This window comes from Pleurodeles waltl, chromosome 9 (assembly GCF_031143425.1).
Source record: "Pleurodeles waltl isolate 20211129_DDA chromosome 9, aPleWal1.hap1.20221129, whole genome shotgun sequence".
NCBI lineage: Eukaryota > Metazoa > Chordata > Amphibia > Caudata > Salamandridae > Pleurodeles > Pleurodeles waltl.
In genome coordinates, this window is record NC_090448.1 from 220,783,121 (window position 1) to 220,810,160 (window position 27,040).

At 44.6% G+C, this 27,040-nt stretch overlaps 1 protein-coding gene across 2 annotated transcripts in view; it reads left to right on the forward strand.

Annotated features, from left to right (window-relative positions):
* Nucleotides 1-27,040, forward strand: part of TAFA1 (TAFA chemokine like family member 1) — a 1,243,985-nt gene that overhangs the window by 444,657 nt on the left and 772,288 nt on the right. The gene's annotated exons all lie outside the window — the stretch shown is intronic.

A 27,040-nucleotide genomic window follows, 5' to 3' on the forward strand; every position in this document is an offset into this window, starting at 1 on the left:
TCTCATAGGTTAACATGGGGGCTACCTTTAAATATGATTAAAGTGTAAATTCCCTTTGGGAGCGGATGGATATGTGGAGTTTGGGGTCTCTGAGCTCACAATCTAAAAATACATCTTTTAGTAAAGTTGATTTTAAGATTGTGTGTTTGAAAATGCCACTTTTAGAAAGTGGGCATTTTCTTGCTTATACCATTTCTGTTACTCTGCCTGTTTGTGGATTCCCTGTCTGGGTCAGTTTGACAGTTGGGCTGGTTGCACCTCACACTAGACAGTGACACAAAGGGAGCTGGGGTGTAGCACGCATATCTTGATGAGCCATCTGTGCTAGGAGGGAGGGGAGGAGTGGTCACTTATACCTGAAAGGGCTGTGCCTGTCCTCACACAATGCAGTCTCCAACCCCCTGGTGAGTGTCTGGGGCCTGGTCTGGGCAAGGCAGGATTTCACATTCAAAAGAGACTTTCCTTTGAAGTGGGCCTTCTTCAAATGAGAAATTGGGTATAAGGAGGGCACCCAAAGCCACAGATTTTAGAACACTTCTGGAAACCAAGAGGAACCTCTGCCTGGAAAAGAGCTGAAGAGGTGTGGATGAAGAGCTGCCCTGCCTATGACTGTGCTTTGTGGAGCTATCCTGCAGTTGCTGCTTCTGCCAGAGGAAGAGAGCAAAGACTGGACTTTGTGTGCCTTCCATCTTGTAAAGATCTCCAAGGGCTTGATTTAGAGCTTGCCTCCTGTTGTTTGAAGTATCAGGGACAGCAAAGACTTCTCTCTGCCAGCACCTGGAGTCTCTGAAGAGACTCCTACTCTGCCCTGTGGTGCCCATCCAGTTCCTGGGACCCTGAAAGGAGAAGCTGGCAGCCTAAGAGGAGGAAATCCAAGCACTGAGTGTGTGCGGGGAAAAGATCGACGCAACTCCAATCTGCGGCTGAAGAAATGATGCGCCACCGGTTTTGCAGCTGAAAATTGACGCTTCCTGGAAACACGACTGAAGAATTGACACACGGAGCTGGAGAAACGACACGCAGCATCGCTGACAGAGGCTGGGAAATTGCAACCCGCACTGCGTGGTTTTTTAATCATTGTGCGGCTGGATTTCCAACGTAAGTAGCGCTGGGTGTGTAAAAACAATGCAAGGCCTGCCCGGACCAGCGAGTGCTGACCGGATTGGCGCATCGCTCTGCTGCGGAGAGAAGAAACAAAGCGCCCCAACCCAATGAAAGGAGAAACCACGCAAGGTCCCCCTCATGAGTGGAATCGATGCATCGCAAGCCCTTTTTGACGCACACTCGCCCGTGCGGGGTTATTTTTGATGCACCCAAGGTAAATTTTCACGCTAACAGTGTTAGTGTGTGTTTTAAACTGCAAAAAGACTCTTTTTGCTTTTTAATAGATAACTTGACTTGTGTACTGTGGATTTTTGTTGTTTTGGTCTTGTGTTGTTCAGATAAATGTTTCCTATTTTTCTAAAACTGTTGTGTCTTAAGTTACTGTGTGTGCTGGTACAAATACTTTACACCTAGCATTCTGAAGTTAAGCCTACAGCTCTGCCAAGCTACCAAGGGGGTAAGCATTGGTTAGCTGAGGGTGATTCTCTTTTACCCTGACTAGAGTAAGGGCCCTTGCTTGAACAGGGGGTAACCTGACTGTCAAACAAAGACCCCATTTCTAACAGGCCTCATGGTGAGCTTTCTATTAATTTGAGTGACAATACCGTGATACTAATAATGTGGTATGTGGTGTTCACAAGGTGTGGATTAAAACACACCATTCTGAGTTAAGGATCTCGGAATGAGGTATTATACAGTAAGCATGCATGTTTCCCCTATTCTTTGCCACAGAAGTTGGTGCCTGGTATTTTACCTATCCAAATTCTTCAAAGTTTTACATGGCAACAATATTGTGGGAGTAAAGTGCAGTATTGAAACAGGATTAACAACTATCTTGGACTGAGAATCTTAAACTATCATGCCAGGTTATCCAGGAATATAGATGCGATGTTCTGGCAATCAGATTTACAGATATTGTGGAGACAGATAATCCTGGTCCACCTGATAAACTCTGCTAATAGCTGAATCAAGATTACACCGACGACATAGTGGGGGCATTATTGTTCAGAGGGGCCAATTTTGTTAGCCTTTCCCTATAAGTCAACAGGTTTTCATTGAGGGGTTGAGCTCCATTAAGAATATATTACGCTTTGAGGGGCAAAAATGTGAAATCGAGCTTCTCCAAAGAATAAGAAAATACTTCTCTTTAACCTCTTCCTCTTTTTTTCATGTGTGTATATAATATTTTAGAATTTTATCACACTCATAGTGTAGTGCAGGACTATATTCTAAATGTGTACATTGGCGCCAATTCACAATCGCATTTACATTTAGGTAGAGGATTGTTTAGGTGATATCTTGTTATAAACTCCTATTTGCCTGTGGGAGCTGACCCCAGAATAAGTAAAAAGGTAACAACATATGAACATTAAGGTAATATTCATATGCAATTAGTGTAAATAGAAATGACTGTGACGTCTTTCATAGGGAGATAGATGCTCAGGGTCTGATTTACAATGGCAGGTGGAACCGTGTAAAAGGGTACTTATGTAGTACCACTTTCAGGCCCGTATTTATACTCCGTTTGCGCCAAATTAGCGTCGTTTTTTTTTACGCAAATTCGGCGCAAAACGAACGCCATATTTATACTTTGGCGTTAGACGCGTCTAGCGCCAAAGTATGGGCAAAAAGCGTCATTTTTTTGCGTGAACGCCTTCCTTGCGTTAATGAGATGCAAGGAAGGCGTTCCCGTCTAAAAAAATGACGGCGACGCAAATGCGTCGTATTTATACTCCCGGGCAAAAATCACGCCCGGGAGGTGGCGGGTCAAAAAACCCCGCATTTGCGCCACTATTTAACGCCTGGGTCAGGGTAGGCATTAAGGGGCCTGTGGGCTCAAAATGAGCCCACAGGTGCCCTCCCCTGCCCCCAGGGACCCCCCCTGCCACCCCTGCCCACCCCAGGAGGACACCCAAGGATGGAGGGACCCACCCCAGGGACATTCAGGTAAGTTCAGGTAAGTATAATTTTTTATTTTTTTAAAATAAAATTGGGTGGCATAGGGGGGCCTTATTTGTGCCCCCCTACATGCCACTATGCCCAATGACCATGCCCAGGGGACAGAAGTCCCCTGGGCATGGCCATTGGGCAAGGGGGCATGACTCCTGTCTTTACTAAGACAGGAGTCATTTAAATGGCGTCTGGGCGTCGAAAATAATGGCGCAAATCGGGTTGAGGCGCTTTTTTTGCCTCAACCTGACTTGCCCCATTTTAAGACGCCCTAACGCCATTTTCCCCCTACGCCGGCGCTGCCTGGTCTACGTGGTTTTTTTCCACGCACACCAGGCAGCGCTGGTCTGCTAGCGCCGGCTAACGCCATTCCATAAATACGGCGCCCGCATGGCGCTTCAGAATGGCGTTAGACGGCGCTAAATTTTTTGACGCTAAACTGCGTTAGCGCAGTTTAGCGTCAAAAAGTATAAATATGGGCCTCAGTACTTATAAATTCTTTTGTGAATCTGCCCCGCTGTTTTTTAAGTTAGATGATGAAGGCTGATTTGTATGTTATGCTATGAAAAAGCAGTTCATTAATTAAAATGATAGCGAAAGACAGAGACACGTTGCTGATGTTAATTATTTTTTTAGCAGGGCTGTTTTATTAATTTCCTAAGCAACTGTTCGACCACTTGCGATTTAAGGTTGTGCAGTTTTAGGCATTCTGATTAGAGGTGCTTTACTGCAGAGATCTATGTCTATGCTTGTTTTTATTGTGGTAAACGTCGTATATAGTTTTGGCTTTTGATTGGGCTGGGCTGCTGGGCCAGTTTTTTTATTACAAATGCATGTTGTATTGAATTTTCATATTGATTATCTGGTTGGACCAGAATCAACATAAGGAATGTAACGGGGACGTGATGTCATGTTTAACAATAAGGTATCTCCTGCATCTTGATTCATCTTTTTCAGATGTTTCTTTAGGCACTATTTCAGGTGTCAACATTTATGCATTAGCTACAGGTCATGGTTAATTTTGGTAAATATGAGTGAGTTATGTCGTTTTCGGAACATTATAACTATTTTGAAATGCAGGATCCACTTCTTCATCCTTTACTGAAAATCATCAAGTTACTGTGAAACATTGTCGACTCACAAGTGCAGTTCCCTGACCTGAGGAAATTATAAAGTTAATAAGTGGAAGGCATGTAAAAGTCTCAGCCACTGGCAATCTCTCTGAGCCGTATTCCACTCTATTGTTTTTCAACCACTATGCAACATTGAGACAGAGACCAGCCATATGCAATTCAGCGTTGATCCTCTTCCATAAGCAACAGCTTCCTAAATTGAGCCAGGTAAAGAAATGTATAGATATTGCCAGCATCCATCTGGATAGGCAGCTACGGTGTTAGTGTAATTGTACCAGTGGGACCACATTTCTATTAAATTGTATGAGTGACACAGTGATTTTTAAGGTGTTGTGTAAGTGACATTATCAATTTCACCAGGAGTAAGAACCAATAATTATAAGCTGCTCCCTACGTTAATGGGAGAACTAAACCAAGTCTATTTTAAAATCTATATTCGAGCTAAAGTTGGGAGATCTTGGAGCAAGATAGCATAATCCTCCGTGACATAAATGGTTATTGAGTACTAATCCCTTTTCCGCCTAATCTACAACTGTGGTTAAGGCCACTGCTGCCCAGCTAACAGTTGATGTTAGATATGGAAACTGTTTACCTCAGTTCATGTGCTTGTTTCGCTATCTGACACTGCTGCATTGGAAGTTCAAATTGGAGCAGGTGTTCACACATGGATGTCAATGCACCAGATTACGAAGATTCTTGGAATTGAGATTACACACTCATTGACCCTTGATGACATCAAAGGGATGACCCCCTTGTCCTAGCTTTGGCCACTCAGCAGCCTCTTATATGTTGCTGAAAGGTGAGTGAAAGTACAAGAAGAGGAAACTGGTGAAAGTAACACATTAGATTACAGCCCTATTTACTACCACTCTGTGCTACAGACTTTCTCTATGACCTCTGAGACCCGAGATAGCAAGGGAAGTGGCGGGGTGCCAAAGGGCAACCTAGAGTAGTAAGCTGCTACCCGTGGCTAACCTCCATTGATTTCAAGATATTAACAAGCTCTTCAGTTGTCAGTTGTGTATTGTTTCACTATTTCATTGGAGAAAAATGTTGCATATTTCTGTGGCCGAATATGGATGTCTGTTTTCAGAGGATATCTGTATTTTTTTTACAAGTGTTTCATAGAATTCCTCAGTGCTTGCTGCTAGACATTGCATTCTAGGAGATTCCATTATCATCATCAAAAACTGCATTTCGGCCGCGAGGGCCATAGAAGCACATATCAATACAAACAATAAATACATACATAAATATTTAAGAATACAAACATCACAGCACATTTGATAAAAGAATAAAACTTAAAGCTTCTTCCTAAGCATTTTCAATACATAATTACTAAAAAACATCATATAGATGCAGATTAAAGTTTTGCTCTAAGAACCCAACTTGCCCTAAGAAACTTGGCGAGAACAGTAACCAGTGTGAAGCGAGTGTCTGATCTAAGGATTTGAAGAGCAACAAGAGACCTGCAAACTCCCAGCAATCTGCAGGTGAGAGTGAGGCATTTCCTGTGAGTGGTTACATAGGCAGGGCAAACAAATAAAACATGAGGCAGGTTTTCAATAGGGGCATTGCAAGCTGCACAAGTGGTTGTCCCCTCAGATGACCAATGACTGTTAAATGATCTTAATGGCAAAGTTCCTACATGAAACTGGAGGTACAACTTCCTGTCTCTGGGGACCAGAATTACATCCCAAAAGGCCTTGTATTTGCCTATATCTTTCAAATAAAAAAAAGTCACATGACAATGTGGCGTGCAGTGCTACCCCCAGTTCCTCAGAGTCTACCCCCTTCCAGTACTGTTTTTTAAGGTTGAATTTCGATGGAAAGGAGGCAGTAGTTGGAGAGTCCCAAAGCTTATTGAGCCCAATCATATAAAATTACTCTTTGATGTGTCTGAGCCAAGGGATGATAAGAGAGCAATCAGTTTCTTAAATAAGCTGCAGGGCTGCAGTATAGGAGGCAAGCTCTGATGTAGTCCAAAGCCACCGCCAATACAAAAGAGGATGCAGGTGAGCCTTGTAGCCTATGCTCTTCATGCCCAGGTCCTTAAAGAGAGGGAACAATGGAGTGCTTGACGGAAGAGAAACAAGATTTCTTTAAAAATATTTTCAAGAATTGGTAGTTCTGGAGCTTTGGCATGACCCCATAATTCAGCTCCATAAATGGCAAAGCTCACAGCCTTATTTTCATAGATCTGGTGTGCTGGGCGTATCGGCTTAGTATATGAAAGGTTAAAATCCTTGATTAAAACTGTTGTGATTTGCTTCAGTTTCAGCACCTGCTTCGCAATGAGTGGCTTCCAGGACATATTCTCTATCATTAAGCCAAGATACCTAGATGTGTTCACCTTCTCAAGTAGAGTACCTCCAAGCACAAACTTCCCTTTGAAGGATCTATGAGGATTGAACATCATCAATTCAGTTTTGGAAGTATTGATTTCCAGACCCTGTGCGGAGCAGAAGTCCCCAAAACAAGTAAGGAGTTTCCGTAAACTGCTGAGGGTCTTAGATATCTAAAGCTTATCATTCGTAAATAGCAATGCCAGAATTTTATGCATGCCTAGTGATGGTACTTCTGTCTCCACCCTGAGTAAAGAAGAAACCATATCATTAATATGTAAAGAAAACAAAGTTGGAGCAAGGATACACCCTTGGCATACTCCCTTTGACACTGGAATTTTGTCAGTGAACTGCCCCAGGTAGCCTCATCTAACACCTGCATAGTTGCCCTCATGAAGCTGTATTAACAGAGCAAGAATATGTGCGGGGATTGCCACCCCAGAGAGAACTTCCTACAGTTTATTGCGAGGCACTAGGTCGAATTTGGATTTAACATCAACAAAGGCAACATACAAATTCCCCTTACCAATAAAAATTGTCTTTCAATATAAAAGCAGAAACCTGAAGACTTGTTCAATAATGGAAGTTTTCTTGCGAAAACCAGCCTGTAGTGGACTAAGTATATCACACTCAGACAACCAATCTTTAATCTTCCCCAAAAGACCGTGGCAGAAGACTTTCTGCGCACAATCCAATAGACTAATCTGCCTATAATTACAAGGTAGGGCTCTATCGTCCTTTTCAAAGATCGGACTACAATAGCACCCTTACATGATTCAGGGATTTGTGACCTTGCAACTATTGCATTTCGATATGATAGTAATATATCTCAACCATGCTTCAATATCAGTTAGGAACAGATCCACTTGAACTCTGTCCCGACCAGATGGCCGTGCTTCAAAGTGCCTAATGAGTGCACTACATCGGAAAGAGTAAACAATTGCATCGGTGAAGGGCAAGGAGTTGAGTCAATAATGGTTCAAAGGTCCTTATCATGTTCACATACCATACTAAGATGATCAGCACATTGGACTAAAGTGGTCTACCCACTCCTCTGCAGCAATGTATTATTCAATGCACTAATATCAGGGATATGCGCTGCCAAAAACCAAAATGTAATACAATTCTTCTCATGCAAAGCCTCTTTGAGTGCAGCCCACCACTTATCATCTTGCCCAGGTTTAGCTTTACAAACTGCTACTCTATAAGACTTCCTAGCTGTACGAATAGCTACATCCTTGGATTTAATAGCTTGAATTAGAAGTTTGTTTGATGTTCGACATTCCTTATTAAACCAGTGATGTTTTCCCTTAGGCCTTCCACCACCAGAGTCAATATCTGCTGTAAAAAGGGCCGCAATACTCTCGAAACTTAAAGCATGAGATATACTTATTTGCTCATTAGAAGTTGCGGAACCCGCTTCTAAATGCATCAGTGAGGTCTTCAAAACACCATTTGAGGCACTAATAATATCTGGCAGGGCCGATACCTTGTTCCAATTTATGTGGCTTTTATCTTTGGCAATACTGATTCCTAAAGATGTTATAGCAGGGATATTGCTCATGAACATTTGGTTACACAGGGCAAGAATGTGGACTGAGAGTGGATTATGATCTCTCCCAGGTCTCTCAATAACCATCATATCAATAACTGAAGGCCACAGCCTTATATCAACACAAGCAGCCAACCACACAAGCAGAATCGATTATAAGTAATAATCGATTCTGCTTGTGTGATTGGCCTTATTATAAGTATGACAATCCTTTGTATCCGATTGTGTCCTGCCATTGAGTGCTCTGAGCCCAAATTCAATAGTCAAGGTTTTTGCCTGGGTGGCAACTTGCGACCACCTTTAAATGGGTGAAATGCCCAAGGAGGGGACAGACCATGCCTGATCCTCCTCATGAGTAAGCCCAAGATCATCCAAGTCAAGAGGTTCAAACGTGACAGTGAAATCACCTGCCACAATGATTTTAAAATGCTAGGAACATTGCTTCAGGAATGTCTCCAAAACACAAAGGGTTTCAGAAACCTTCTTGCATAGATGTTAAGGAAAATCACACCTGCATTTACCCCAAATGATAGCCAGATACCTAATATGCTGTGAGAATCAATAGTTAGCTGAGATATACAGCAGTTTGATGATGTTCTGGACCATATAGTTAAACTGCCATAAGGTCTACCCCTACTACTAGAGAGGGCTGGAATGTAAAAATGTAAATAGCCAGACTGAAGGACTGTATTGATCAGCCATGTTTCCTGGAGGAGACATAGGTCATGTTCTTCAATAAAAGAAGTAAAAGCTGGAAGGGGGAGAACAGATCTTAAACCTGCTACATTCCAGGAAACATGTCGCACCCCAGCACATTGAGGAGCTGCCCTGATCATAAATGTAATGTTTGCACAATTGACTACCTGATCCTGAGAGGACAGATGAAATTGGTGAGGGGAAGAGGGTGCAATATTGTCACAATTGACCAACTGGTCCTGAGTTGACTGGTGAAGTCTATGCAAAAGAGGAGAGCAAGTACTTTTAGAATCAGCGGTAGAAGAAACAACCATACCAGGGCTAGTTGTGTCATTTGAGGAGGGAGCTTTGAATGGTAAGTTTACAAGGGTTTCAGGGGGTACTTCAAGTCAATCGTTCTCATTTAGAGCAGATGAGCTACCCACCGAATGGTGAGTAAGCCGGGCCCTATGACATGAGGGGACCTTAGGGTATCTAAACTGAATGCAAGAGTAGCCAGGGGCACTTGTCCTAGCATCTAGTGCGACCACGTTATCCACCATTCTCCTGTCCCTAAGTGTCAGCTCGATTATATCATAACGTGTATCAGGATAAGACCTTCTAACTGCCTTGATTATATCTCCTCGTATCACAGAGTAACAGCCTCTCACATGACGGATCCAATGGATCACCTTGTTTGTGACAGATTTTCCCCCTTCCCTTTGAGCCGATGGATGTAATTTAGGCACATTAACCATTAGGACAATGTTGTTAGATTTGAACCGGTCAGCAACAGGTGGTGCAGCACAATTTAGGACATTATCATCCATAGGTTTAGAAAGTTGACAACAGGTTCTTGGTTCCTTGGCCGAGCCTAAACTATTATGTGTAGAAGCCTGGCAAGAGTTCCCAGTCCTGTCCCCTGCTGGATAATGGCCAACACAAGGGACCACACTGACAGCGGCAGGTCAGGAAGCACAAATATGATTCTTATTTCAAGTTGTCAAGGGCAGAGTGTGGAGCTGTGAGCACAATCCATAGTAGTCGTTGCATCTAAAGGCATTAACTGTTCAACCATTGAAATTAAAGTATTAACCATTGATTTAAGCTCAAACACCTTTCTCTTTACATCTTGTATGCAAGAGATGTACTGAGCTTTAGGCAAATCTGGGTTTACTTTTGTATCTACTGTCCCACCCACCATAGTATTTAGGTCAGGAGTGTCGTGTAGGTCCAAAGTGTCATTCAGAGGGCTGAAGCGGTTGCTCGCTCTGAGTGCCACTAGAGACGTTATCCGGGGAAGAAGTTAATATTTCCCCACATTCAACCAAGAGATTATCAGTCCTTTTCATTACACAATTGTTTGCTGCATGCTTCTGCCTTTTGGGTTTTTTCTTGTGTACCACCTCAGCCCCGCCCTCAGTCGCCTTCCGTTTGCCCATCAATAAAACTTTATCCAATATATGGATGGGTCCTTAGTGGTCAATTGAATCAATAAAACTACCCAAAAGAGGCTACAACAGTACAGTGGAGCCACCAAAAGCCTACTTGATAATACATTTTAGGGAGTGGCCCAGCCCAGCCTCCTTCAGACTCTCGCAGGTGTGGATGGGCCTGCCCTTGGCCTGGGCTTTGCCTGGGTGCAGCCAGCACATCCTGTGTGGCAGTAGATTCCCTGGCACTGAATAGCTCTTGTTGGTGTGGCAAGTGCGAGTAGCTGGTCTTGCCTCCTGGGACGAAGAGCAGTCTGGGATATGTAGTCCCCCTCCTGATGCTTAGTGCATCCTGCGCTGCAGTGGATTCCCTTGCACTTTATAGCGCTCGTTGGTATGGCAAGTGCAAGCAGCTGGGCTTGGAAATTGTCGCCTCCTGGGGCCAAGAACAGTCTGGGATATGTAGTCCCCCTCCTGATGCTTAGCTCGTCCCGCACTGCAGTAAATTCCCTGGTGCTTTATTGCACTCGTTGGTGTGGCAAGTGCGAGCAGCTGGGTTTGGAAATGGCCACCTCCTGGGGCTAAGAGCAGTCTGGGATATGTAGTCCCCCTCCTGATGCTTAGCGCGTTCCGTACTGTGGTTGATTACCTTGCGTTTTATAGTGCTCGTTGGTGTGGCAAGTGCAAGAAGTTGGGCTTGGAAATTGCTGTCTCCTGGGCCCAAGAGCAGTCTGGGATATGTAGTTCCCCTCCTGATGCTTAGAGCGTCCCCAGAGATGTCAGGGAGATTTCAGCTTCAATGCAGGAATTGTGGGAATAGCCATCTCCAGCACAGCTTAGTTCCCCGTCTTTTTTTGACAGGAGCATACATTCTTCCCCAGAGGTCCTAGCCCTCCACCAGCTCACTCATGCCCCACCCTACCCACAGCCCCCTACATCAGAGCAGGTGGTAAGTGTATGTGCTTAAACTCCATGGAACTTGGAATGTGTGGTTTTACGACCAGAACAATTAGTGACACACAATAATTTTCCACTTTATGTGGTTTCAGTCCTAATGGCAAGCTACCAGTGCAGATCTCTCACACAGTTACGGCAAAACTGTGTGTACTTGGTCCTTTACCCCACTACCATGCGAATTGTAATCAGGCCCTATGTCCTGGATGGGCAGTTTTACTAAGATAAGATGAAATTAAGTTTCTACAATCACAAAAACTTAAAACACAACAGTACAATTTTATGTTTCTCAAAAAAGATGTTCAACCTCTTGTTCTAAAAGTCAAAAGTGCAGCAGTAACAATAATGTTTTGTCGTAAATATGGAAACATGCATGTTTATACCACCAGAATGACGTTCTCTTTAATGTCTTTCATGGAGTTCTAACGGGAAATATTTCTGTGTGCCGGAGCTCTCGGCAATTATTTTGTCTGCCTCTTAAATAACTCTGCTTGAATCACCCAGCCAGAGTGAACATCACTCAACGATTTGGAATTATTCACCGGATGTGCAAAGGAAAGCGATAGACATACAGGCATGTTGAAGGTAACCCGGGGCTTAGCAGCAGGTCTGCTACGATTAACCGCAAGATTTTCTGAAGGTGACCTTCCATGTGTTCACTCCTTGCTCTTGTCAACACCGGGCAGTGATGACAAGGCAGGCAGACGGCTGTAATGAGACAGTTTGATTGATCAGTGAATGTCATATTAATTCATCTGGAAGCAAGCCAGGCCAAAACACAGCGCTGAACGGCGCAATAAGTGGAAGAGCGGATCAGACACTCTGAATAAAACAATGCCCTGATGCCAAAGAGATGAGAAGAGGCCGGGCATGAAATGGTCCAACGCATTCTGTAATGAATTATTTGTCAATCAAAATGAATTCAGTTTCACTTTTCTCACTCAAGAGATGAGCATCATGTCTCAGACTTGCCAAGAGGGAAACAATATACATGAGCAATGATTCTGGAACAGCAGAGGAATATTCATTTATCTTCAGGCAAGCCAATCCGTGACCTCTACTTTAAATCGAAGGTAAAGTGAGAGTCCATACAGGGAAGGCTTCAGTACTTCCCTAAATTAGTTGTTTTCCTGTTAATAGTTGTGCAACAGATTCATTTTAGCCTAAGGTATAAACAATTTATATGCATAAGTGCCCACATCCAAGAACCGACACAGAGTGATAAATTATGTATCTGTACTGGTTGAAATTTTCTGAAATGTCTTGCCCAACTATCAAAGTCTGGATTAAGTTTCAGGTGTGCAGTATATCGCATAGCAAGATTTCAAGCATAAGAATTGACCCAATTGATTCAGCATTATGTTTGCTGCTTTCTCAATAATAAAAGGTGAGCACAGACTTTTCATGTAAATTATAAATTAAACAACATCTTTAGCAGCATCAGTTTCACTTGTAACCTGTGAAAATGGCAAAGAATCCATTGATGCATTTTTGGTTAGCGGCGTTTCAAATAATGTCTCTGTTGTGATATTGAGGGGCAGGCTTAAGAAAAGTGGCACTACACCCAATGCAGCGCTACCTTTCTTGCGCCCCTTAGCGACCACCATAGCGCCACCATGTGTGCGCTGTATTTAAAAAACGGAGCACCATGGTAATTGACAATAGCGTCAACATTTTTGGCGCTATTGATGTACTGTTCAGGTTTAGCGCCAAAATTTTGGCGCTAACCCTGAACAGTACATAGGGGCCCAATGTAACCAATGGTGCGCCCCCTTTCAATGCTTGTTCTGAGCAGGCGTTAAAAGTAGCCAAAATAAAATGGCGCAGTGTAATCTGTTAGATTCCACTGCAGCATTTTTGTGGTTCCTCTAATGGGGGAATGCCCCCTTTGCATACATTATGAATGGCGCATGCATAATATGGCATAAAGGTTTACAAAGTGGCGCAATGTATGCATTGCGACACTTTGTAAATATGGTGCAGTGATTTTTGAAGCCTAACACCACATTAGCATAAAAAAATGATGCCCAATGTGGCACCAGTGCTTCTTAAATCTAGGCCTCAGTTTATATACAATATGTGCATTAAGGAACGATGAATAAATGTGGGTCCATGCTTATACTGCTAGGTACTGCTTAAGAATAGGGATATCCATGATGGCATTTTTTGTTTAGTCAGCGTATTTATAAATGGTGGGTTTTACACCTGCTGTTGTTTAGTGGGTAGTGTGGAAAGAGTGAATAGTGGACACATGCCTTTTCACTTCTCGCAAGTATAAATGTTTTGAAACTTGTGACTGTCCACTTTCGATTAGGTGCACAGTGAATCTTGTTAAGGTATATCACATGGAAGATATCTGATTTCTGCTTGAGCCAACCCTCCCACGAGAAAAGCGTAAGCAGTTGTCAAAGGCTTATGTAAAATAGGACATTACGCGAGATAGGGGTATCCTGGCTTGGTTTGCTTATAATCAGATTTAGGTGATGCATATTGGAGAACTATTCACCTGGAAAAGGGCTAGAGTAACTAAAAGGCTACTGTTGTGCCCTAACAATTGAAAGGTCTCATACAGCCAAAGCATATGTGACAGCATGTAGGAATTGGCATGTTTTTTTTTACATTTTTTTATCAGCTTTGGAACTGGCATGCTACTTCAAATAAATAGTCTGTTGGGATGAAACAGATACGGCATTTGTGCTTATCTCAAATCGTGTAGGCTCATGGGCACCTTCAATAATATGTGTGCTTGTCTCCTCTCTGGGGGCAGAGGGTAAGCCAGGGCCTGAGCACACCTCCTGTTTTTGCATTTAATGGCTTGCCATTGGCTCACATTGGATCAAACAGTAGGCGCGCACATAGAGGCTTTGAAGAGAGTTCGCTAAGGTATCAGAAGAAAGTATTCCACCACGGGTGTGACTGCCAGTGGTGCAGCAGGTGCAGTTGTGTGAGAAGGTAGCCTCTTTCTAGCCTTGTTACCCCCACTTTTGGCCTGTTTGTGAGTGTATGTCAGGGTGTTTGTCACTGTTTTCACTGTCTCACTGGGATCCTGATAGCCAGGCCTCAGTGCTCATAGTGAAAACACCATGTTTTCAGTATGGTTGTTATGTGTCACTGGGATCCTGCTGGTCAGGACCCCAGTGCTCATAGGTTTGTGGCCTATATGTATGTGTCACTGGGACCCTGTCACACAGGGCCCCAGTGCTCATAGGTGTGCATGTGTATGTTCCCTGTGTGGTGCCTAACTGTCTCACTGAGGCTCTGCTAACCAGAACCTCAGTGGTTATGCTCTCTCATTACTTTTAAATTGTCACTAACGGGCTAGTGACCAATTTTACCAATTCACATTGGCTTACTGGAACACCCTTATAATTCCCTAGTATATGGTACTGAGGTACCCAGGGTATTGGGGTTCCAGGAGATCCCTATGGGCTGCAGCATTTCTTTTGCCACCCATAGGGAGCTCTGACAATTCTTACACAGGCCTGCCACTGCAGCCTGAGTGAAATAACGTCCACGTTATTTCACAGCCATTTTACACTGCACTTAAGTAACTTATAAGTCACCTATATGTCTAACCTTTACCTGGTAAAGGTTAGGTGCAAAGTTACTTAGTGTGAGGGCACCCTGGCACTAGCCAAGGTGCCCCCACATTGTTCAGAGCCAATTCACTGAACTTTGTGAGTGCGGGGACACCATTACACACGTGCACTACATATAGGTCACTACCTATATGTAGCTTCACCATGGTAACTCCGAATATGGCCATGTAACATGTCTATGATCATGGAATTGCCCCCTCTATGCCATCCTGGCATTGTTGGTACAATTCCATGATCCCAGTGGTCTGTAGCACAGACCCTGGTACTGCCAGACTGCCCTTCCTGGGGTTTCACTGCAGCTGCTGCTGCTGCCAACCCCTCAGACAGGCAGCTGCCCTCCTGGGGTCCAGCCAGGCCTGGCCCAGGATGGCAGAACAAAGAACTTCCTCTGAGAGAGGGTGTGACACCCTCTCCCTTTGGAAAATGGTGTGAAGGCAGGGGAGGAGTAGCCTCCCCCAGCCTCTGGAAATGCTTTCTTGGGCACAGATGTGCCCAATTCTGCATAAGCCAGTCTACACCGGTTCAGGGACCCCTTAGCCCCTGCTCTGGCGCGAAACTGGACAAAGGAAAGGGGAGTGACCACTCCCCTGACCTGCACCTCCCCTGGGAGGTGTCCAGAGCTCCTCCAGTGTGCTCCAGACCTCTGCCATCTTGGAAACAGAGGTGCTGCTGGCACACTGGACTGCTCTGAGTGGCCAGTGCCACCAGGTGACGTCAGAGACTCCTGCTGATAGGCTCCTTCAGGTGTTAGTAGCCTTTCCTCTCTCCTAGGTAGCCAAACCCTCTTTTCTGGCTATTTAGGGTCTCTGTCTCTGGGGAAACTTCAGATAACGAATGCATGAGCTCAGCCGAGTTCCTCTGCATCTCTCTCTTCACCTTCTGATAAGGAATCGACCGCTGACCGCGCTGGAAGCCTGCAAACCTGCAACATAGTAGCAAAGACGACTACTGCAACTCTGTAACGCTGATCCTGCCGCCTTCTCGACTGTTTTCCTGCTTGTGCATGCTGTGGGGGTAGTCTGCCTCCTCTCTGCACCAGAAGCTCCGAAGAAATCTCCCGTGGGTCGACGGAATCTTCCCCCTGCAACCGCAGGCACCAAAAAGCTGCATTTCCGGTCCCTTGGGTCTCCTCTCAGCACGACGAGCGAGGTCCCTCGAATCCAGCGACACCGTCCAAGTGACCCCCACAGTCCAGTGACTCTACAGCCCAAGTTTGGTGGAGGTAAGTCCTTGCCTCACCTCGCTGGGCTGCATTGCTGGGAACCGCGACTTTGCAAGCTACTCCGGCCCCTGTGCACTTCCGGCAGAAATCCTTCGTGCACAGCCAAGCCTGGGTCCACGGCACTCTAACCTGCATTGCACGACTTTCTAAGTTGGTCTCCGGCGACGTGGGACTCCTTTGTGCAACTTCGGCGAGCACCGTTTCACGCATCTTCGTAGTGCCTGTTTCTGGCACTTCTCCGGGTGCTACCTGCTTCAGTGAGGGCTCTTTGTCTTGCTCGACGTCCCCTCTCTCTGCAGGTCCAATTTGCGACCTCCTGGTCCCTCCTGGGCCCCAGCAGCGTCCAAAAACGCTAAACGCACGATTTGCGTGTAGCAAGGCTTGTTGGCGTCCATCCGGCAGGAAATCACTTCTGCACGACTCTCCAAGGCGTGTGGGATCCATCCTCCAAAGGGGAAGTCTCTAGCCCTTGTCGTTCCTGCAGTATTCACAGTTCTTCAGCCTAGTAAGTGCTTCTTTGCACCAACCGCTGGCATTTCTTGGGCATCTGCCCACCTCCGAGCTGCTTGTGACTTTTGGACTTGGTCCCCTTGTTCCACAGGTACCCTCAGTCAGGAATCCATCGTTGTTGCATTGCTGATTTGTGTTTTCCTTGCATTTTCCCTCTAACACGACTATTTTGTCCTTAGGGGAACTTTGGTGCACTTTGCACTCACTTTTCAGGGTCTTGGGGAGGGTTATTTTTCTAACTCTCACTATTTTCTAATAGTCCCAGCGACCCTCTACAAGGTCACATAGGTTTGGGGTCCATTCGTGGTTCACATTCCACTTTTGGAGTATATGGTTTGTGTTGCCCCTATCCCTATGTTTCCCCATTGCATCCTATTGTAACTATACATTGTTTGCACTGTTTTCTAAGACTGTACTGCATATTTTTGCTATTGTGTATATATATCTTGTGTATATTTCCTATCCTCTCACTGAGGGTACACTCTAAGATACTTTGGCATATTGTCATAAAAATAAAGTACCTTTATTTTTAGTATAACTGTGTATTGTGTTTTCTTATGATATTGTGCATATGACACTAAGTGGTACTGTAGTGGCTTCACACGTCTCCTAGTTCAGCCTGAGCTGCTTTGCTAAGCTACCATTATCTATCAGCCTAAGCTGCTAGACACCCTATACACTAATAAGGGATAACTGGGCCTGGTGCAAGGTGCAAGTACCCCTTGGTACTCACTACAAGCCAGTCCAGCCTCCTACATTGGTTGTGCAGCGGTGGGATAAGTGCTTTGAGACTACTTACCACTCTTGTCATTGTACTTTTCATAAGAGAAAAATATACAAAACAAGGTCAGTGTATATACACATAGCCAAAAAGTTTTGCATTTCCTCTTTTCACTCTTTTCTAAGTGCTGAAAAGTACTTCTAAACTTTCAAAAAGTTCTTAAAAGTTTAAAAAGTTTTTTTCTGTCTTTCCAAAAAGTTCTGAAAACTTTTTTCTCTTTTTCTATCACTTCAACTCTCTCTAAAAATGTCTGGCACAGGCCAAAATGTTGAACTGTCCAAACTTGCATATGATCACCTTAGCTGGAAAGGAGCAAGGAGTCTCTGCATAGAGAGAGGTTTGAGTGTAGGGAAGAATCCTTCCTTAGAACTGTTAATTAATATGCTTAGAGTACAGGATAAGGCCATAAGTGCCCAATCTGTAGAAAAAGTAGCTAATGGTTCTCAATCTGATCCAGGGACTCCCCCAGGAAAAGGTTCAGGAAAGAAACTTCTCAGCCTGCCCATTACTAGACAGTCTAGCATAGTTGGTACAGAAGTTGAATCACACCATACTAATGGTGTGCTCTCACATTATACTGGTAGCCAAGCTGTTAGGGTGCCCTCTGTAAGGGACAGGTCTCCTTCTGTTCATTCCCATCATACCTCTGTATCTAGAAATGTCCCTCCCACCCACCCTGATGACAGATTGTTAGAAAGGGAGCTCAATAGATTGAGAGTGGAACAAACCAGACTGAAGCTCAAGAAGCAACAGCTGGATTTGGATAGACAGTCTTTAGAAATAGAGAGGGAAAGACAGAAGTTGGGTTTAGATACCCATGGTGGCAGCAGCAGTATTCCCCATAGTCATCCTGCAAAAGAGCATGATTCTAGGAATCTGCACAAGATAGTTCCCCCTTATAAGGAGGGGGATGACATTAACAAGTGGTTTGCTGCACTTGAGAGGGCCTGTGCTGTACAGGATGTCCCTCAAAAGCAGTGGGCTGCTATCCTATGGCTATCATTTAGTGGAAAAGGTAGGGATAGGCTCCTTACAGTGAAAGAAAATGATGCCAATAATTTCCAAGTTCTTAAGAATGCACTCCTGGATGGTTATGGCTTAACCACTGAACAGTACAGGATAAAGTTCAGAGAGACCAAAAAGGAGTCTTCACAAGACTGGGTTGATTTCATTGACCAGGCAGTGAAGGCCTTGGAGGGGTGGTTACATGGCAGTAAAGTTACTGATTATGACAGCCTGTATAACTTGATCCTGAGAGAGCATATTCTTAATAATTGTGTGTCTGATTTGTTGCACCAGTACCTGGTAGACTCTGATCTGACCTCTCCCCAAGAATTGGGAAAGAAGGCAGACAAATGGGTCAGAACAAGGGTGAACAGAAAAGTTCATACAGGGGGTGACAAAGATGGCAATAAGAAGAAAGATGGTGAAAAATCTCAAGATAAGCATGGGGATAAGGGTAAAACCAAAGATCCCACTTCAAATCTTAAACACTCTTCAGAGGGTGGGGATAAAACAAATTCTTCCTCTTCTTCCCAACCTGCACACATTAAAAAGCCTTGGTGCTTTGTGTGTAAAAATAGAGGCCATAGGCCAGGGGATAAGTCCTGTCCAGGTAAACCCCCTGAGCCTACCACCACTAATACATCAAGCTCTAGTGCCCCTAGCAGTAGTGGTACTAGTGGTGGGACTGCTGGCAACAGTCAAGCAAAGGGTGTAGTTGGGTTCACTTATGGGTCCATAGTGGAAACTGATGTAATCAGTCCCAAGACAGTTTCTGTCACACCTAGTGGCATTGGCCTTGGCACACTGGCTGCTTGTCCCCTTACAATGGATAAGTACAGGCAGACAGTTTCAATAAATGGTGTTGAGGCCTTGGCCTACAGGGACACAGGTGCCAGTTTCACTTTGGTGACTGAAAACCTAGTGCCTCCTGAACAACACATCATTGGACAACAGTATAAGATTATTGATGTCCATAACTCCACTAAGTTTCTTCCCTTAGCTATAATTCAGTTTAGTTGGGGTGGAGTTACTGGCCCTAAGCAGGTGGTGATATCACCTAGCTTACCTGTAGACTGTCTCTTAGGTAATGACCTAGAGGCCTCAGGTTGGGCTGATGTAGAGTTTTATGCCCATGCAGCCATGCTGGGCATCCCTGAGGAATTGTTCCCTCTCATTTCAAGTGAAATGAAAAAGCAAAGGAGAGAAGGCCTGAAAACTCAGGATCCCTCTCCATCAACAGGTAAAAAGGGTATCACAGTATCCCCTAACCACCCTACCATTCAGGATACTATTCCTGTGGTGGGAGAAACCTCTGCTGGGGTGGCACCTGTTCCAAGGGAATCATCAGTTGGCAAAACTGTACTCCCTGAGGTGGAAGTACCTCTCTGTGGGATAACTAACATTGGTGAGAAAAACAGCACCATTTTAGTTAACATGGAACATCCCTCCAACCCTCCCAGAGAAACTTTAGTGCAGAAACCCTGCACTACCTCACAACACTTAGGACAGCATCCCTGCCCTAGTGTGGAGCTCATAGGACAGCATCCCTGCCCTGCTCCAACTCAAGAGAAACAGCATCCCTGTTCTCTCTTCCAGCCAGATGGACAAAGTTTTTGCCCAGCTATGGCTTTTCTGAGACAGCATCCCTGTCTGGCATTTCCATCACTACAAATAGGTTCAGTGGACAATTCCCACTGCTCTAAACTAAAACTTACTGATAGAAACTCTGAAAATACATCTTCACATTGTTGCTTAGCTAAAAAACTTCAAACAGGGTGGTTTACATCCCCACAGGGAAGTAACCATATAGTGGATGATAAAGGGAGTAACCAGTCTATTGCAGAGCTACTCTCTACTTATCACCACTTAGACAATAAAGTCTCAACTGGCCAAGGTTAGCCTTATTGTCCTTCGTTTGGGGGGGGGTTGTGTGAGAAGGTAGCCTCTTTCTAGCCTTGTTACCCCCACTTTTGGCCTGTTTGTGAGTGTATGTCAGGGTGTTTGTCACTGTTTTCACTGTCTCACTGGGATCCTGATAGCCAGGCCTCAGTGCTCATAGTGAAAACACCATGTTTTCAGTATGGTTGTTATGTGTCACTGGGATCCTGCTGGTCAGGACCCCAGTGCTCATAGGTTTGTGGCCTATATGTATGTGTCACTGGGACCCTGTCACACAGGGCCCCAGTGCTCATAGGTGTGCATGTGTATGTTCCCTGTGTGGTGCCTAACTGTCTCACTGAGGCTCTGCTAACCAGAACCTCAGTGGTTATGCTCTCTCATTACTTTTAAATTGTCACTAACGGGCTAGTGACCAATTTTACCAATTCACATTGGCTTACTGGAACACCCTTATAATTCCCTAGTATATGGTACTGAGGTACCCAGGGTATTGGGGTTCCAGGAGATCCCTATGGGCTGCAGCATTTCTTTTGCCACCCATAGGGAGCTCTGACAATTCTTACACAGGCCTGCCACTGCAGCCTGAGTGAAATATCGTCCACGTTATTTCACAGCCATTTTACACTGCACTTAAGTAACTTATAAGTCACCTATATGTCTAACCTTTACCTGGTAAAGGTTAGGTGCAAAGTTACTTAGTGTGAGGGCACCCTGGCACTAGCCAAGGTGCCCCCACATTGTTCAGAGCCAATTCACTGAACTTTGTGAGTGCGGGGACACCATTACACGCGTGCACTACATATAGGTCACTACCTATATGTAGCTTCACCATGGTAACTCCGAATATGGCCATGTAACATGTCTATGATCATGGAATTGCCCCCTCTATGCCATCCTGGCATTGTTGGTACAATTCCATGATCCCAGTGGTCTGTAGCACAGACCCTGGTACTGCCAGACTGCCCTTCCTGGGGTTTCACTGCAGCTGCTGCTGCTGCCAACCCCTCAGACAGGCAGCTGCCCTCCTGGGGTCCAGCCAGGCCTGGCCCAGGATGGCAGAACAAAGAACTTCCTCTGAGAGAGGGTGTGACACCCTCTCCCTTTGGAAAATGGTGTGAAGGCAGGGGAGGAGTAGCCTCCCCCAGCCTCTGGAAATGCTTTCTTGGGCACAGATGTGCCCAATTCTGCATAAGCCAGTCTACACCGGTTCAGGGACCCCTTAGCCCCTGCTCTGGCGCGAAACTGGACAAAGGAAAGGGGAGTGACCACTCCCCTGACCTGCACCTCCCCTGGGAGGTGTCCAGAGCTCCTCCAGTGTGCTCCAGACATCTGCCATCTTGGAAACAGAGGTGCTGCTGGCACACTGGACTGCTCTGAGTGGCCAGTGCCACCAGGTGACGTCAGAGACTCCTGCTGATAGGCTCCTTCAGGTGTTAGTAGCCTTTCCTCTCTCCTAGGTAGCCAAACCCTCTTTTCTGGCTATTTAGGGTCTCTGTCTCTGGGGAAACTTCAGATAACGAATGCATGAGCTCAGCCGAGTTCCTCTGCATCTCTCTCTTCACCTTCTGATAAGGAATCGACCGCTGACCGCGCTGGAAGCCTGCAAACCTGCAACATAGTAGCAAAGACGACTACTGCAACTCTGTAACGCTGATCCTGCCGCCTTCTCGACTGTTTTCCTGCTTGTGCATGCTGTGGGGGTAGTCTGCCTCCTCTCTGCACCAGAAGCTCCGAAGAAATCTCCCGTGGGTCGACGGAATCTTCCCCCTGCAACCGCAGGCACCAAAAAGCTGCATTTCCGGTCCCTTGGGTCTCCTCTCAGCACGACGAGCGAGGTCCCTCGAATCCAGCGACACCGTCCAAGTGACCCCCACATTCCAGTGACTCTACAGCCCAAGTTTGGTGGAGGTAAGTCCTTGCCTCACCTCGCTGGGCTGCATTGCTGGGAACCGCGACTTTGCAAGCTACTCCGGCCCCTGTACATTTCCGGCGGAAATCCTTCGTGCACAGCCAAGCCTGGGTCCACGGCACTCTAACCTGCATTGCACGACTTTCTAAGTTGGTCTCCGGCGACGTGGGACTCCTTTGTGCAACTTCGGCGAGCACCGTTTCACGCATCCTCGTAGTGCCTGTTTCTGGCACTTCTCCGGGTGCTACCTGCTTCAGTGAGGGCTCTTTGTCTTGCTCGACGTCCCCTCTCTCTGCAGGTCCAATTTGCGACCTCCTGGTCCCTCCTGGGCCCCAGCAGCGTCCAAAAACGCCAAACGCACGATTTGCGTGTAGCAAGGCTTGTTGGCGTCCATCCGGCGGGAAATCACTTCTGCACGACTCTCCAAGGCGTGGGGGATCCATCCTCCAAAGGGGAAGTCTCTAGCCCTTGTCGTTCCTGCAGTATTCACAGTTCTTCAGCCTAGTAAGAGCTTCTTTGCACCAACCGCTGGCATTTCTTGGGCATCTGCCCACCTCCGAGCTGCTTGTGACTTTTGGACTTGGTCCCCTTGTTCCACAGGTACCCTCAGTCAGGAATCCATCGTTGTTGCATTGCTGATTTGTGTTTTCCTTGCATTTTCCCTCTAACACGACTATTTTGTCCTTAGGGGAACTTTGGTGCACTTTGCACTCACTTTTCAGGGTCTTGGGGAGGGTTATTTTTCTAACTCTCACTATTTTCTAATAGTCCCAGCGACCCTCTACAAGGTCACATAGGTTTGGGGTCCATTCGTGGTTCACATTCCACTTTTGGAGTATATGGTTTGTGTTGCCCCTATCCCTATGTTTCCCCATTGCATCCTATTGTAACTATACATTGTTTGCACTGTTTTCTAAGACTATACTGCATATTTTTGCTATTGTGTATATATATCTTGTGTATATTTCCTATCCTCTCACTGAGGGTACACTCTAAGATACTTTGGCATATTGTCATAAAAATAAAGTACCTTTATTTTTAGTATAACTGTGTATTGTGTTTTCTTATGATATTGTGCATATGACACTAAGTGGTACTGTAGTGGCTTCACACGTCTCCTAGTTCAGCCTGAGCTGCTTTGCTAAGCTACCATTATCTATCAGCCTAAGCTGCTAGACACCCTATACACTAATAAGGGATAACTGGGCCTGGTGCAAGGTGCAAGTACCCCTTGGTACTCACTACAAGCCAGTCCAGCCTCCTACAAGTTGCACCAGGGCCAGAGGGCTGAGGCGGCCCAGCCTGCCCTGCAACAGCAGCAGATCTTTTAAAGCTTCCAGTTCCAAACGTCTTTTTCTTTCCTTTTTTAAAGTGTTTTCTCTTTTTTTCTTTTTCAATGCAGGCCTTGGACCTCCGTGTTCACTGCTATAGAAGGGGGAGGGAGTATGGAGGAAGGATGGAATGAAAAAGAGCAGAAAAATATCAAGCAGCAATAAAGTAAAGCAATGATTCCAGAAGCACTGTTTTCCACGGCTGGCCAGGCACCTGCTTGCCATTAAACAAGACGCTTTATAATAGGATGATTACACCGTCCATCACCCAATTACAAAGCAGCACAACTGTAGCAAACACAGAGGAACAGTGCCAAGATGTTGAAGTATTTTGTTGCCACATGTGAATGTTGAGCCTGATAGTGGCTGGTCAGCATAGGAAAAGGTGGGAAAAGGTGAGTAGTGTGGTCGCACCAGTACATTACACCATTTAGCTGTCTCATCAGCCCTAGCTCCATAATTGTTCTATTTAAGATTTATTTAATTATTTTCAGTTTCAGTTGAGCACATTTCCATTACTTTTCTCATATCAAACAATAATTATTGCTGATACGAAATTATCCTTGATTTTTAGGGCTTTACTTAAGATTTTTTCAGATTTAGAGTATGCTATGTGCAGAGAAAAGAGCAAGATGGGCAATCCCTATGCAAGTAGGTAGCTCAGTAGAATTAGCACCTCCTGTAAGTCACTGTATATGAATGTAACAGTATACAGGTTTAACTGTGGCTGGATGAGGTCTACTCGGAGACAGAGTGGCCTATAAGTCAATCACACAGTGCCCAGCAGGCTGGTCTGACAGGACAGGACAGTGTGGGGGGCATTTTTCAGAATATTTGTGGGCCTGTTCTAGAGTCTGCTGAGCTGTTTATTTACTGTTGATTTTCCTGATATTAAAACAAACATTGCCTGGAGCAAGCTCAAACCATACAGTCTTCTGCACCTTGCAAACCACTTGACCACCACGTCATTACAAATTCAAAACTGCCCCTATTTGTAAACATGGTCACCTTTTTAGATCTGTAATTCACTAATGGGAGCACCTTTTAATTTGGTTCTTTGGCATATTTTCTGTTCCAGTTCGACCTTGACTCTATGTTTCATATATTACTGGGATAAAAGGCTCCATAATTTGCATGGTATGCCCCGTTTCCAAGGGCTCAATTTGTAATGAGTGTTATTTGTCACACGTCTTAGATTCTGAATCTCGGAATATTGATTTTTAATATGTATGATAAATAGCACAGCATCCTCCAAGGCATTGGTAACCAAAGGCTACGTCAGCTAGGCACATACCACACTTTCCAATTAGACTGTACCTACATAATACCAATCTCCTCATAACAAGTTATTAAGCAACAGTAGTACTTTATGTAGGAGTTGAGACTGAAAAGTCATGAAATGCTGAACTCAAAGCAGAAAATTAGCACTTCAGAGTCATCAGTAGGGTACCTAACAGTGCTCTACTGAACACCCATTTTAACAAACAAATGTAATGTATTCTCATTAGTGCAGTGCCACATTATGCCCAGTTGAATATTTAATATAGCCTAACGTTGTAACAGTGTACAACTGACATGAGCATGTAAAAACACTAAGCTATCACACTATCTCACTGTTCAAATCTTTGATGTGCATGTTACACGTGGATTGTTATCCCAGGCACTTTAAGTTACTGACCAGGGCTACCACTTGAAAGCCTGGCTATGTTGGAATGAAGTGCTAAACAGGTCAGTTCTTGAAGGTCAGCTTTAAGAGGCCCGGATAAAAGTCAAGTTTTTGTGGTAAACACTAGCACTGCAAAACAGTTCAAATCTGTTGTCTGCATATTTTGTACATGGGTACCCTTAAACTCTGGCACAACTCTAGCACTACTGAACCAATGTTGGACAGCCCATGGTAGATCAAAAGGGAAAGTATCTGCACATTTTAAAGATGAAAGTTTATTGACCACAGTCAAAGCTCTCCTTATTTTCTCCAACCATTCAGTAACCTGTGGTCAGATCAGCAAGAGAAAGGTGAAGCTAGTCTGGCTGATGAAGGCTGATACACTGAAACTGGAAACAGGATGCTTGTTTCCGATCCAGGAAGGGCCTGCTTGTCAGTTTGGCCTGGACTAATCCCATGGGAAACAGGGTCAAGATTGATTTGCATATGGCTGGGTCCAAACTGTGGTGGTGTGGTGGCTTTGTTCAGTATTCTGTCCATCATCTGTTCTTTTTGCTTATCTAAAAGTGTCATTTTCAGAATTGTGGCTTAAAACTCTACTTTAGCATTAAAGAGGATTTAAAATTAAAATTTATTTGAGTGTAAATACCATATATCTATCTGCTTCCAATTGAAGTCATCACTTATTAAAAGCCATATCGTAAACCAGTGTTGTCACTGGGAGAAATAGGCCTCAGAACAGTGAGAAATTACTTTAGGAATTTGTTTACTTCCAGGGCATGCAAGACTTAAACCCACATGTTCTAATTTTTAAACACAACACAACCTTTCCTATGAGCCTTTTAGGCCTACTTTTGGGGTGCCTTACATGGATCAGCTCATTGTGTGTGTGGTGTGGGGATCATAATTTTTTTGGTATCTGTCCCTCACCACCAAGCTTTACCTGGGAGTGACAGATAGCAAACAAAGTCGCCCAAAGGCCTGGTATATATCCTGCAGGAAATCGAATGTCTAACCCAAAATGGCCCATGATCTTGAGGCATCAGAGGATTATGGCAGTGAAAGAGTTGAAGTGGGCTCCATCATCAACATATTTTCTGACCACCCTCCACTAAATGAGATGGGCGGACCAACAGTTTAGCAAAGAGGGAATTACATTGCTGTTATGATGAAATACCCTCTGCGCCAAATTCTAAATCAAGGCAATTATCTTACCATGGAGAACAGGAACACGGATTAACCTTTTAGAGTAAAACAGCTTAGATATACACATTCCTTGTATTAAAATGGGTAATCATACTCATTCAGGTTATGGTCTAAAACAGGATCATTATTTCTAGATTTACTTCTTGTTAACAATTGAGGACCTATGGATGGACATTTTGCCATAAAAACATCCCAGAAGAGCGTTACCTTACATTGTCTATTTATTATATGTGTGTCTCACTAAGCGGTATTTAAAGATAGAACAGATAAGACCTTAAAAAGAAAAGCACAATATTTGGAATCCTTCTAAAATCAGAGGTCCTTTTGAATTAACTGATGGATTTAGCACAGTGTATGTGAGGTAAACACGAATTTGTATGTGTTTTGACCCCAAAACATACTCATGAAAGGCAATAATTATTTCCAGCCTGTCTTATTTACATTTAAATATACAGAGTTTGTGCTCCTGATGCAGAGAGAAGTTGCCTTCGCCATTGGCAAATTCTGCCCAACCCATCAATTATAAATGTGCAAAATATCACTTTTTACGTGACTGAATACAGTTGTCAACGTCTGAAAAGTGTCCAGTTACTTGTTCTTAAATGACGTATTCTATGCTGCACCTCGTGTAGTGGTTTAGTAACTTAACGTGATCAGTTAAGATGGGATATGTTTTGCTCGGAAATGCAAATTGTGCCCCAGCTGGTGGATTATAAGACAACTGCGTTCAGAAAGTGCAGTAGAAAGACATCATCCCTGTCTCTCT